Source organism: Lolium rigidum, chromosome 4 (genome assembly GCF_022539505.1).
Source record: "Lolium rigidum isolate FL_2022 chromosome 4, APGP_CSIRO_Lrig_0.1, whole genome shotgun sequence".
Classification (NCBI taxonomy): Eukaryota; Viridiplantae; Streptophyta; class Magnoliopsida; order Poales; family Poaceae; genus Lolium; species Lolium rigidum.
Genome location: NC_061511.1, coordinates 88,189,689 through 88,204,200, shown reverse-complemented (window position 1 = coordinate 88,204,200; position 14,512 = coordinate 88,189,689).

Genomic DNA, 14,512 nt, shown 5'->3' with positions numbered 1-14,512 from the left:
ATTGATACCACATTTGATTGATGGTGGAATCTCTATTCTCCAATACGCTGATGATACAATTTTGTTTTTGGAACATGATATTGGAAAGCGATCAATATGAGTTGATACTGTGTATCTTTGAACAATTATATGGTTTAAAAATTAACTTTCATAAGAGTGAAATATTTTGCTTTGGAAAGGCTAAAGATATGGAACACCAATATAGAAATATTTTTGGGTGTGAGTCCGGATTCTTACCTTTTAAATATTTGGGAATCCCTATACATTGTAGAACACTAAGAAATGCTGAGTGGAACCCCATTGAGTGTCGATTTGCTTCTAAGTTAGGCTGCTGGTGTAGCAAAATGCTTTCTTACGGTGATAGGCTGGTGTTGATTAACTCTGTACTCACGACCTTACCCATGTTTATGCTCTCCTTTTTGGAAATACCAGTTGGAGTTCAGAAGCGATTAGATTACTATCGATCTAATTTCTTTTGGCAATCGGATGAAAACAAGAAGAAATATAGATTATCAAAATGGAACATAATTTGTAGGCCTAAGGATCAATGGGGCCATGGTATTGAGGTACTTGAGCTAAAAAATAAGTGTTTACTTAGCAAATGGTTGTTTAAACTCCTGTCTGAGGAGGGTATGTGGCAGCAACTGTTATTTAATAAATACTTAAAAAACAAAACACTGGCTCAAGTTGAAGCTAAACCAACGGACTCATCATTTTGGAAAGGGCTTATGCATGTTAAGAATGAATTCTTTAAAAGAGGATATTTTAAAATAGGGGATGGTACAAGTGTGAGATTCTGGGAAGATGTTTGGATGGAAAACGTGCCTCTTTCCCAACAATATATGCACTTTATAATATTGTGCAACATAAGAATGGTTTGGTATCGACAATATTTGCTACTGTACCTATAAATATTTCGTTTAGAAGAGGGTTAAATGATCAAAAATGGTTGCAATGGTTACATCTTTGTCAACGGTTAATGAAAATATCTTTAACATCAGAATCTGATTGGTTTATTTGGAGACTTAATGATTCTGGAATTTTTTCTGTCAAATCTATGCAATGTTAAGGAAATCGGTAATCGTTAACTGCTCGGCCGGCTTGGGAGTAGCGATTAATTGGAATTCGGACGATTAACTGATTTAATCGGTCGGCTATTAATCGGTGCAACCTACACAAATTAGCACTTAAAACAATTTATATAAGAAAAATAATAGTATGCCCATTAACTGATTTAATCGGTCGGCTATTAATCGGTGTCAACTTCCATAAATATTTCCTGAGATAAACATAATGCCCATTCATTAAATCAAGATACATAGATCTCAGGAAATATTTATGGAAGTTGAAGATTCTTCTTAAAATTAAAATTTTCATGTGGTTCCTTAGTAATAAAGTGGTTCTTACTAAGGAAAATTAAAATGTTGTTTTTGTGATTCTACAGAGACCGTTAATCACTTGTTCATTGCTTGTCCATTTGCAAATTTATTTGGCGTATGATTTATCTCTCGTATAATATTCCTCCACCGACCAATGTTACTAATATGTTTGGTAATTGGTTAAATGGAGTACCAAAGACCGACAAGCAAAAGATTTGCATTGGCGTTTCCGCGATTTGTTGGTCGATATGGACAAGCCGCAATGATATCATTTTTAACAGGAATGCTAGTACTAATTTTTTGCAGGTTATCCGACGGGTTGCTCATTGGATTCAACAATGGGCTTTCCTTCTTCCGCTGGAGTTGAGGGAGCATATGGTTACTGGGTGCAACCGGATGCTGGAGGTTACTCAGGACTGCTTTTTCCAGGCTATGAGTGGCGGCATATTAATAGAATAGCCAATGGATAGCTCTTCTACAGACCGTGTTTTCTTTTGGTTGATCCTAGTATCAACTTTGCCTTTTGATTGATTGTAATGGTTGAATTTTGTGGAACTTGCACTTTTGGTTAATAAAGAAGTCGTGTGCATCAATTGATGCAGAGGCTGGAGCGATGCTCCCTTATCGGAAAAAAAACTCAAGAATATACTTATTGAACTCTCTTAAAGGAACCCCCGTATTATGAAGTCAACCTAGCTAGCTAATTTACTTTCTTCAGATCAAAGAGCTTCCTCGTTAGTTAGAAGAGAAATATTCCCTCACAATTGTTAGAGTAATATGCTTGTTGTATTACCAGGGGCCAAAGGCCACAATATATAGTACATGTACAGGTGCCCATATGCAGAAAGCCCCCTAACATATGGGGAAACTACAATATACAGATATATACATCTAACACCCCCCCTCAAACTCATGGTGGATCCACAACACTGAGTTTGGAGAGTAAGAAATCATGCTGCGCTCGAGTCTGGGCCTTCGTAAAGAAATCCGCCAACTGCAAATCTGAAGGCACATAATGAACCGTAACAACATCATCCTGCACCTGAACACGTGTGTAAAAAAGCATCAACAGCAATATGCTTGGTCAGCTCATGCTTGACCGGATCACGTGCAATACTGATAGCACCTGTACTGTCAGACAAAAGTGGAGTGGGTGTCGTAACAGAGACCCCAAAATCTGCAAGCAACCACCGTAACCAGGTCACCTCAGCAATCAACAAAGCCATAGCCCGCAACTCAGCCTCAACACTCGAATGAGAAACTGCTACCTGTTTCTTCGTCTTCCAAGCAACAAGCGAACCACCAAGAAACACACAGTAAGCAGAAAGTGAACAACGATCCGTAGGATCACTCGCCCACGTAGCATCCGAGTAGCACCGGAGCTGGAGAGAGCTGGAACGGGGAAAGAAAAGGCGACGAGTGATCGTGCCACGAAGATAACGAAGAACACGGAGGAGATGACTATAGTGAACAGTGGTAGGAGCGGAGACAAGCCGACTCGGAATATGAACAGGATAAGAAATATCAGGACGAGTGACAGCAAGATAAACAAGACTCCCAACAAGATGGCGATAACGAGTGGGATCAGGAAGAGGATCAGCATCAGTAGGACGAAGCTTAACATTAAGCTTCATAGGAGTATCAACCGTGCGCTCATCCCCAAGAGCAGCACGAGCAAGAAGATCCTGAATGTACTTTTCCTGAGAGATAGAAAAGCCATCAGAAGTGGAGGAAACCTCAATGCCAAGAAAATAGCGAAGAGGACCAAGATCAGTCATAAGAAACTGATCGCGAAGAAGAGCCTTAACGAAGGCAATATACTCAGGATCATCACCGGTAATGATCATATCATCAACATAGAGAAGAAGAAGAGTACGTCCACGAGGAGAAGTGTGAACAAAAAGTGCTTGGATCATGAAGACTAGGAGAGAAACCAGCAGCAGTCACCACAGAGGCGAGCGCTCAAACCAGGCACGAGGGCCTGTTTGAGACCATAGAGAGAACGTCGAAGATGACATACCATCCCATCGGGAACAGAATACCCAGGAGGAGGCAGCATGTAAACCTCCTCACTCAACTCGCCATTAAGAAAAGCATTCTGAACATCAAGCCGGGAGACGGACCAGCGGCGAACGAAGCAACAAGCAAGAAGGGTACGCACGGTAGTCATATGAGCCACAGGGGCAAAAGTCTCATCATAGTCACAGCGGTGCTCTCGCTGAAAACCACGAGCCACAAGACGCGCTTTATAGCGCTCAAGAGAGCCATCGGAGCGAGTCTTAATTTTATAGACCCACTTACACGTGATGGGACGAACACCGAAGGGGGAGAAACAAGATCCCAAGTGCCGGTGCGCTCAAGCGCAGCGATCTCCTCGGCCATGGCAAGCTGCCATTCGGGATGACGCTCGGCATCCCGATAAGAAGTCGGCTCGGAAACGACGGAGAGACCATACCGACTAGGAGAGTAACGAACCGGAGCACGACGCCGACGAACAGGCCGTGAAGGGGAAGCTCATCCGCAGAAGACAAGTCATCGAAGAAGAGGAAGAAGGGACAAGCATCGGAAGGAGCCGAAGCCGGAGAACGAGGAGTACTAGGTGGACTAGACGAACGAGAGGATGGCGCCGAAGGGGGCGCATCGAAGTAGGAGGGAGGGGAGGAGGGACAGCAGGGGGTGCATCCGGAAAAAGAAGAAAAGAGATATCATCCACCGGGTAAGTACCCGAGGTGGGGCGAGGATAGAAGGGACGCGTCTCATCAAACGTGACATCACGAGAGATGCGCATCCGACGACCAACGGGGTCCCAACAGCGATAGCCCTTATGCTCATCACTGGTATCCAAGAAAAACACACTCAACGGATCGAGCGGTTAGTTTGGTGCGTTCACGAGGAGGCAGAAGGACATAGCAGACGCAACCAAATGAACAGAGAGTCGAGTAGTCTGGAGAAACACCAGAGAGACGCTCGAGAGGAATGCCACCCTGTAGAGCAGCGGAAGGCTGAATGTTAATGAGGTGGGCCGACGTAGCGACAGCCTCAGCCCAGAAATGTGGCGGAAGAGAAGAAGCAATCATCATAGCACGGGTGGTCTCAAGAAGATGACGATGCTTACGCTCGGCGACGCCATTTTGAGCACGCGCGCCTGATACGTCTCAAACGTATCTATAATTTATTATGTTCCATGCTAGTTTTATGACAATATCTACATGTTTTATCCATACTTTATATCGTTTTGATGCATTTTTCGGAACTAACCTATTAACAAGATGCCACAGTGCCAGTTCCTGTTTTTTGCTGTTTTTGGTTCCAGAAAGGCTGTTGGGCAATATTCTCGAAATTGGACGAAACGAAAGCCCACGATCTTATATTTCACGAAAGGTTCCAGAAGTTCGAAGGGGAGACGAGGAAGGGCAGCAGGGGACCCACACCATATGGTGGTGCGGGTGGCCCCCTGGCCGCGTGATACGTCTCCAACGTACCTATAATTTCTGATGTTCCATGCTTGTTTTATGACAATACCTACATGTTTTGCTCACACTTTATAATGTTTTTATGCGTTTTCCGGAACTAACCTATTAACAAGATGCCGAAGTGCCGGTTCCTGTTTTCCGTTATTGTTGGTTCCGGAAAGGCTGTTCGGGCAATATTCTCGGAATCGGACGAAATCAACGCCCAGAACCTTATTTTTCCCGGAAGCTTCCAGAAAGTCAGAGAGGGACCAGAGGGGAGCCCTGGGGGCCCCACACGTGGTGGCGGTGCGGCCCAAGGGGGGGCGCGCCCCCCTAGTGTGAGGGGGCCCCGTGACCCCTCCGACTCCGCCTCTTCGCCTATTTAAGCCGTCCTGACCTAAATCTTCCATACCAATTGACGAAACTCCAGAAAGACTCCAGGGGCGCCGCCACCATCGCGAAACTCCGTTTCGGGGGACAGAAGTCTCTGTTCCGGCACCCTGCCGGGACGGGGAAGAGCCCCCGGAAGCCATCTCCATCAACGCCATCGCCTCCATCATGCTCCGTGAGTAGTTCCCCCATGGACTACGGGTTCTAGCTGTAGCTAGTTGGTATTCTCTCCCCCGTGTACTTCAATACAATGATCTCATGAGCTGCCTTACATGATTGAGATTCATCTGATGTAATCGGTGTTGTGTTTGTTGGGATCCGATGGATTGTTACATTATGATTAGTCTATCTATAAAGTTTGTGAAGTTATTGTTGCTGCAATCTTGTTGTGTTTAATGCTTGTCACTAGGGCCCGAGTGGCATGATCTTATATTTAAGCTCTATACTTATTGCTTAGATTGTACCTACAAGTTGTTTGCACATGTCTATGTCCGGAACCCGAGGCCCCGCAGTGACAAGAATCGGGATAAGCTGGAGGGAAGGCTTAGGTATGAGGATCACATGTTTTCACAGAGTGTTAATGCTTTGCTCATGTGCTCTATTAAAAGGATTACCTTAATTTCCAGTAGATTCCCTAGAGGATCGGCTGCCACCGGCTGGTAGGACAAAAGATGTTGTACAAGTTTCTCATTGCGAGCACGTATGACTATATATGGAAAACATGCCCTACATGATTAATAATCTTGATGTTCTGTCTTAATGCTAGTTCAATCCTATCAATTGCCCAACTGTAATTGGTTCACCCAACACTTGTTATTGGAGAGTTACCACTATTGTAGATAGCTGGGAACCCCGGTCCATCTTTCATCATCATATACTCGTTCTACATGTCATTGGAAGTAGTATCAACTATTTTCTGGTGCCATTGCCTCTGTGTTACTATTACTGCTGCTGTGTTACCGTTATTATTGCTCTCATATTACTCGCTACTTTCACATCACCCCTGTTACTAGTGCTTTTCCAGGTGCAGCTGAATTGACAACTCAGTTGTTAAGGCTTATAAGTATTCTTTACCTCCCCTTGTGTCGAATCAATAAATTTGGGTTTTACTTCCCTCGAAGACTGTTGCGATCGCCTATACTTGTGGGTTATCAAGACTATTTTCTGGCGCCGTTGCCGGGGAGGCATAGCTCTACTCATAAGTTCACCTGGGGAGTACACTCTACCTCTGTCAACACCCGGATTTTTAAGTCTGGATGCCTATTATGTCATTCATCGCAATCCCAGGATAATGTTGTTGCGAGGCATAATAGTCGAATATCACAGTCATTATTTATTACAAGCCATAAGGTCTTACAATCTTGAATCACATGATTCCTCTTACACAAATAGTTGATCTTTCAATCAACATACATACACAAGTTCATACATAGCGGAAGCGTAATAGTAAATGGACTCTCTAGTCCACAGGCCAACTTTTGACGTCAGAAACCCCTAGTTGTCGTAGGCGTCCTGCTGGTCATCCTCGTGATAGTTCTGTTCATCATCGTACTCTGGCCGTTTGAATAGCCAGGGACAAAGCCGTAAGTACTTTAAGTACTTGCAAACTAATACTAATGTAAAATGCCAACTAAAGGTACTAAACTCTATTTTAACTTGCATAAGCCAAATTTTAGTTCACAAGCTTGGATCATGTGCTAACTAACTTAAGTGGGAACATTACTGTCATTCCCACAACATTGGTATAATTCCAAACGAGTCACCAAGTCACCATTCACAATCACTAAGGTTTTAAAAATTCTGACATAGGAAACTGTATGGCCCTTCCAACCGTCCGTAACCGTGGACACGGCTATTCGAATAGATTTACACTTTGCAGAGGTTGCACACTTATGCCACAACATTTGATTTCATCCATCGGAATAACTCCGAGTCACCGTAACACAGTACGCGGATCATCAACCCTAACCTTTCACTTACACATCCTAGTATGAGCACCTCTCCCCATGAGCTTGGCCTCCCAGTGAAAACCAACTGTTAACTCGGGAACTGCACAGGGCTTGGCCGTACAATTTCACCTCAACTCACATCCTTTCTCAACAACGGAGGCAGCCTCGGCATAACCCCTATGATGTGTGTTCAGAGGGAACCCATACTAAGATCTATAAATTCCAGTTAAGCCCTACCCATAATCAGGTATTGTGGGGGTACTCAAAAATTGGAAAGGTATCGCATTCAAACCAATATCAGGTTTTCATCAAGAATCACCATCTTCTCTTGTTCACATTCAACTTCAAATCATTCAATGGAATGCTTCATCATTCCAAGGTTTCAAATTCAACCATTCACATGTTCCCATCTAAAGTAGTCAAGTTTTAGTATTTTAGCACTAGCACTAATCATGAGGGGTGCTACATTGCTTTGCTATCTTTACTCATCTAGTAATCTTGTTCTCTAGACCAATTTTATTCCATCCTTTGAAAACACAACAAGTACAACTTGTATAGTGTAAATATAAGATAGGCTTGTATGAAGAAAGGTAAGAATCATGGTGCCTTGCTCAAGGAGAGCTTTGCACTTTGCAAGAGTATTATCTTGCCTTGGTAGTTCTCTAGGTTTTCTTCTTCCTCTTCTGGGTAGAATTCTCCTTCCTCTTGATAATCTTCGGTGCTAGCGTCTAAATTTGAATACGAAGTATCATCACTAAACAAGCTCAAAACTAAACTAAGCACATCATTACTTCACACAAGCTATGCTAAGCACACACATGAAATAAGTAGATGCATTGGTTGGGTGACTTGAGGAAAATAATTTCCCCTTATTCATATGTGACCAGTAAATTTCATATGGTTCTTGAGGAATAATTTCCTCTCATTGAAATCTTCTTAAGATTTAATTCATCAAATAATAATACATGACTTATGTTGATCCAAGTCAACCATTCATTATTATTATTGAAGAAAATGATTTAAATGAGGTAGACCACCTCATACCATTTAATAATTCTACAAATGGTTTAAATCTCCAAATGTTCATATAGGAGTGTTTGGACCAGGGGTGCAAACATCACATGAATTCATTTGAGACAATATTTAAATGAAGTAAAAATACTTCATAAGATTTACATAATAGTTTTGGACAATATCACTTAACTAAACTAGCCATATTGTCCATTAATCAAACTAGGGCATGATCATGCAAAGTGACCACACCATTTTCTTGCAGAAACAATTAGTGTAAGTCAAATGTGAGCTATAGGAGTTGGAGTTAACTTAATATCTATTTTGGTTGATTTTTAAGAATAATTTGAATAAGAAAAAGTCCCTGCCTTCTTCTTTTTATCATTTTATTTCTACAATGAATCTCGAAGTGAGACCAGTGGCAAATTGTAGAACTTTTTACTAGATTTCCAAAGATATAAAGTTTGTTAAATTTGGCCAAGCCAAACAGATTCTATGTATTTTCAAAGTTGAGTTCAGTATTGAATTCAAACTAAAATTATTAAACGAGATTTGAATTAAAAAGGCCGGCGGGAAAACTAACTGGGCCCAAACGTTTAAAAATGGCCCAAGGCCAGCCCACCACGCATCTGTGCACGCGCGGGCCGCCTGACAGTGGGCTCCACCCGTCAGCGACGCTTAACGCCGAAGCGGTATGGATCAATGAGGCGCGTTGGATTAGAACAGGATCTAACGGCTCATGCGTGTCGTCGTCGACGGCGAGAGAAGCTCGCCGGCGGCGCAGGTAGGGGGTCGGAGGGCTTACGGTGGCTCCAGCTAGGGTTGGCAGTATGCTCGACGAGGTTGTAGACGACGGCGAGGCTCCTGGTAGCAGTGGCGTCGCTTGGGGAGGCCTGGATCGACGGCGATTGCTGCAGAGCTTCCGCGGCAGTGATGCTTTGATTGGCCTTGCTCCGGCGACGATTGGGGTGGCTACTGGTGCTGAGCGAGGCGGTGGTGAGTGGTGATCATGGTGGTGTGCTTGGATCGTCGAGGGGAGGCCTCTATTTATAGTCGCGCGTGGGTGCTCGGGGTGCCGTGGCAATGGCGACAAGGGCGCGGCCGCTCCGGTGGGCTAGAGGGCTAGGCGACGACGGGGTCGTGTTCACGACGTCACCGCGGTCCTCGGAGCGTCAACGGCGCGGTAAACGGTGGCGTACGGTGGTCGGGCGAGCGCGTGTACTGTCACGGCCGTGGCGGGCGCGTTCGTCCTCTCCGGCGGCCGTGGTCGCCAAGGCATGACGTGAGCGTGTTCGGCGAGCTCCGCGTGGCGAGGAGGGTACCAGGGTGCGCGGATATGGTCGGGGTACGGCAAGATTTGGCGAGCGCCGCGTGGCCGTGTCGCGCGCGTCCGTGCGCCAGTGACGTCGCCCATGCCGCTCGCGGCGTACCTGGGCGTACCTGGGCGCGCGTCGTCCGAGGCTTGTCGGCGTCCTCGCGATCGACGGCGTGCACGGACGATCTCAGCAGGTCGTGGGCTACGCGTTGGACATGGTGGTCGTGGCGATGGTGGAGAGAAAAGAGGGGAGGCGTGTCGAGGGCGACGTGGTCGGCATGGCCATGGCCGGCCATGATCTGGTCGTGTCCAAGGCGTGTTCTTGCATGGGTTAGGTTGAGTGATGTCCAGGGGAATTGGTTTAGCCAAGAAATGGTCAAGGGGCAGCAAGGTTTGATCACAATTTGAAAATGGGGATTGTTGAATCTGTTTCAAAGTCTCATCTTTGCTTGATCCTATCTCTTGATCCAGAAAGATTTTGGTAAGATGATCTATACAAAAGTTGTTCACCTTGTTGTGTACTTGGATGACATGCCAAGAGTCGGATTTGTTTGGTTTAGAAAATTTGAAATAGAGAGGCTCAAAGTGGTGATCAGACTATAAAAGTCAGAAATGACCATTATCTCATGTGATCATATTTTCAAATTTGAAATTGGTTTAAAAGGTATATATTTGATTCCCAAAGTTGTAATTACTCTTTAATATCATACTACAACTATTGGTGAAGATCAAATGGGTCTAGGATCAAATTTACAAAAATGACATAAACCATATGTTAGGGTTTTTAGGGTTTTTATAAATATTGGATTTCTTTCTATTTTTGATTTATTTGGTTGGTGATCATCACTTGATCAATTCTAGGGTTTTGGAATTCATCATACTCACAAATATAACAATCATCATGGCATATCACTCAAAATGCACAAGTGCTATGCAGGGTACTATATGCAAAGTAAAAGTTTTTGTTGGTTCTGAATTTGGATACTTGGAATTGTTCTTCTTCCTTTATTTGAAAATTTTGGGATGTTACAACCTCTCTCTCTGTTTTTTTTTTTGCTTAGTTTACTTTTTTCTAGTTTATTTGTGCTTAGTTTATTTCTGTTTAGTATTATTTTTCTTAGTTTACTTTTGCTTAGTTTCTTTTTGTCTTGTTTTACTTTCCTCATATACCCAAAAATCCATAAAAAATTGAAAAACCGAAAACTTAAAAACTGCTATTATGGGAGAACCTACAACCTATTTGGAGCTTATAGTATTATATAATAATTATAGAGAATCAAGAACGGGTAAAGTTATGAGTGCTGTGATAGAAAAATTGAAAACAATTGCTAAAATCTTGCTTAAACGCCATGATATAAACTGTTGCTCTAAACAGGATACTAAACATCTTAAATTTCAATGTGGCTTTAGTAAGGAAGCTTTAATTAAGAACTATAATTGGAATAGCTATATTCATTTTGGGTTCGAAGAGGTAGAACAATTTGTCATATTTATGGGAGCCTCTGAGATAGAATCCTTCATGTCTAAAAATTATGAAACTTGTGTTGTTTGTAAGGACCTTAAAGATTATGTCTCTTCTATCCTTAATTTTTTCATAGAAATTTACAGTGATAATCCTTATATCACTGATTATAAAGAGAGACTCATTAATGCACAAGAATGCACTCACAATTTGCAGGAACTAGTGGAAGAAGAAATTGATGAACCTCAAACCTCATTGGATGAAAAAGAGGAGGAAATTGATGAACCTGAAAGCTCATTGGATGAAAAAGAAGAGGAGAGTGATGAACAAAAGGAGGAAGAATGGATTAGCTACCCATGCCAACCTTCTAATGAGAGTAACTCTTTATCTCTTACACTATTTGATTGTCCTCCATGCTTACCGAAGAAGGATGAATGTTATGTTCCTGCAGATTCTCTTGAAATATTCCCTGTGAGTAAAATTTGCGAGAATAATTATGCTACTGTTATTCATGATAATCCATGCTATTTTGATAAATCTTATGATAATGCTTTGTTTGTGCCTGATGTCGAAATGCATGGTACTAAAGAGTTTTGCTTGGCAAATGTTTATGATAAATCTCTAGATGATGGTCCTATGTTACTTGATACTATTAATTGTACTACTAATGAAAATGGGATTGGAGAGTTCTTGACTTTATCTATGAGTCCCATAACTTTTGAGATTGATCAATCATCTTGTTATATTATTGATAAAAGCGGGTTTGAAAGTTTTAATCCTATTATTTCTGAGCTTGATAAAAATTATGTGTTTGTAGATCATGGAAAGCATGTTGTATGTGATAGTTATATTGTTGAGTTTGTTCATGATGCTACTGGAAATTATTATGAGAGAGGAAAATATGGTTGTAGAAATTTTCATGGTACTAAAACACCTCTCTACAGGCTGAAAATTTTGAAGTTACTCTTGTTTTATCTTCTTATGCTTGTCACTTTGTTCTTCATGAATTTATTTGTGTACAAGATTCCTATGCATAGGAAGTAGGTTAGACTTAAATGTGTTTTGAATTTGCTTTTTGATGCTCTCTTTTGCTTCACCTCTTATTTTTTGCGAGTGCATCATTTAAACTGCTGAGCCCATCTTAATGGCTATAAAGAAAGCACTTCTTGAGAGATAACCCATGTGTTTATTTTGCTACTGTTTTGTTGTGTTTTGGAAGTTGTTACTACTGTAGCAACCTCTCCTTATCTTTATTTTATTGCAATGTTGTGCCAAGTGAAGTCTCTAATAGAAGGGTGATGCTAGATTTGGATTACTGCGCAGAAAAAGATTTCTCGCTGTCACGAATCTGGGTATGATTCTCTGTAGGTAACTCAGAAACATCTGCCAATTTACGTGAGTAATCCTCAGATATGTACGCAACTTTCATTAGTTTTGAGTTTTCTGATTTGAGCAATGGAAGTACCTCTTAAAAATTCGTGTTTACTGGCTGTTCTGTTTTGACAGATTCTATCTCTGTTTTTTGCATTATCTTGGACATTAAGTGAGGCTTTCTAGACGTGGAGAGCTGTATCTAATGTTTTATTGAGTTCTTGCAATGTGTCACTACAGGGCCAAGGTGGATTAAAGTTTTTTTGAGTACTAACCCCTCTAATGAAGTTTATGAGAAGTTTGGTGTGAAGGAAGTTTTCAAGGGTCAAGAGAGGAGGATGATATATGATCAAGAAGAGTGAAAATTCTAAGCTTGGGGATGCCCCCGTGGTTCATCCCTGCATATTTCAAGGAGACTCAAGCGTCTAAGCTTGGGGATGCCCAAGGCATCCCCTTCTTCATCAACTTATCAGGTTTCTTCTATTGAAACTATATTTTTATTCGGTCACATCTTATGTGCTTTACTTGGAGCGTCTGTGTGTTTTTATTTTTGTTTATCTTTGAATAAATTCGGATCCTAGCAATCCTTTTTTGGGAGAGAGACACGCTCCGCTTTTTCATATGAATACTTGTGTTCTTCGTTTTACTTTTAATGTTCAATGACAAAAGTTGGAAGTTATTGCACTTATTGTTATTTGGTTGGAAACAAGAAAATGCCTCATATTGTCTTGGATAATTTGATACTTGGCAATTGTTTTGAGCTCTCAAGTAGATCATGTTTCTTTTGCATCATGTAGTTTAAACCTATTAGTGGAGAAATACCGTAGAGCTTGTTGAAACTGGTTTGCATGATTGGTCTCTCTAAGGTCTAGATATTTTCTCGGTAAAAGTGTTTGAGCAACAAGGAAGACAAGTGTAGAGTCTTATAATGCTTGCAATATGTTCTTATGTGAGTTTTGCTGTGCCGGTTCATACTTGTGTTTGCTTCAAACAACCTTGCTAGCCAAAGCCTTGTACTGAGAGGGAATGCTTCTCGTGCATCCAAAAACTTGAGCCAAAACCCATGCCATGTGTGTCCACCATAACTACCTACTATGTGGTACTTTCTGCCATTCCAAGTAAATACTTCGTGTGCTACCTTTAAACAATTCAAAAGTTATTATCTCTTATCTGTGTCAATGTTTTATAGCTCATGAGGAAGTATGTGGTGTTTTATCTTTCAATCTTGTTGGGCAGCTTTCACCAATGGACTAGTGGCTTCATCCGCTTATCCAATAATTTTGCAAAAAGAGCTGGCAGCGGGGTTCCCAGCCCCCATTAATTAACCTTCACTAATAATTCTCTTCACATGTTTTGCCCTGATTTATCAGTAAGCAACTTAATTTTGCAAATAGACACTCCTTCATGGTATGTGAATGTTGGAAGGCACCCGAGGATTCGGTTAGCCATGGCTTGTGTAAGCAAAAGGTTGGGAGGAGTGTCATCCATAAATAAAACTAAAGTACATGTGTAAACAAAAGAGAAGAGGGATGGTCTACCTTGCTGGTAGAGATAACGTCCTTCATGGGAGCCGCTCTTTGAAAGTCTGTTTGATGAGGGGGTTAGAGTGCCCACTACCATTCGTTGACAACAACAAACACCTCTCAAAACTTTACTTTTATGCTCTCTTTATGATTTCAAAACTTAAAAAGCTCTAGCACATGATTTAATCTCTGCTTCCCTCTGCGAAGGGCCTTTCTTTTACCTTATGTTGAGTCAGTTTACCTACTCCCTTCCATCTTAGAAGCAAACACTTGTGTCAACTGTGCATTGATTCTTACATACTTGCTTATTTGCATTCATCATATTACTCTGTATTGACAATTATCCATAAGATATGCATGTTGAAAGTTGAAAGCAATTGCTGAAACTTAAATCTTCCTCTGTGTTGCTTCAATGCCTTTACTTTGAATTTATTGCTTTATGAGTTAACTCTTATGCGAGACTTTTGATGCTTGCCATGAAAGTACTATTCATGAAAAGTTTTTCTATATGTTATCTATTTGTTAGCAACTATAGATCATTGCCTTGAGTCACTGCATTCATCTCGTATGCTTTATAATAGTATGATCAAGATTATGTAAGTAGCATGTCACTACAGAAATTATTCTTTTTATCGTTTACCTACTCGAGGGCGAGCAGGA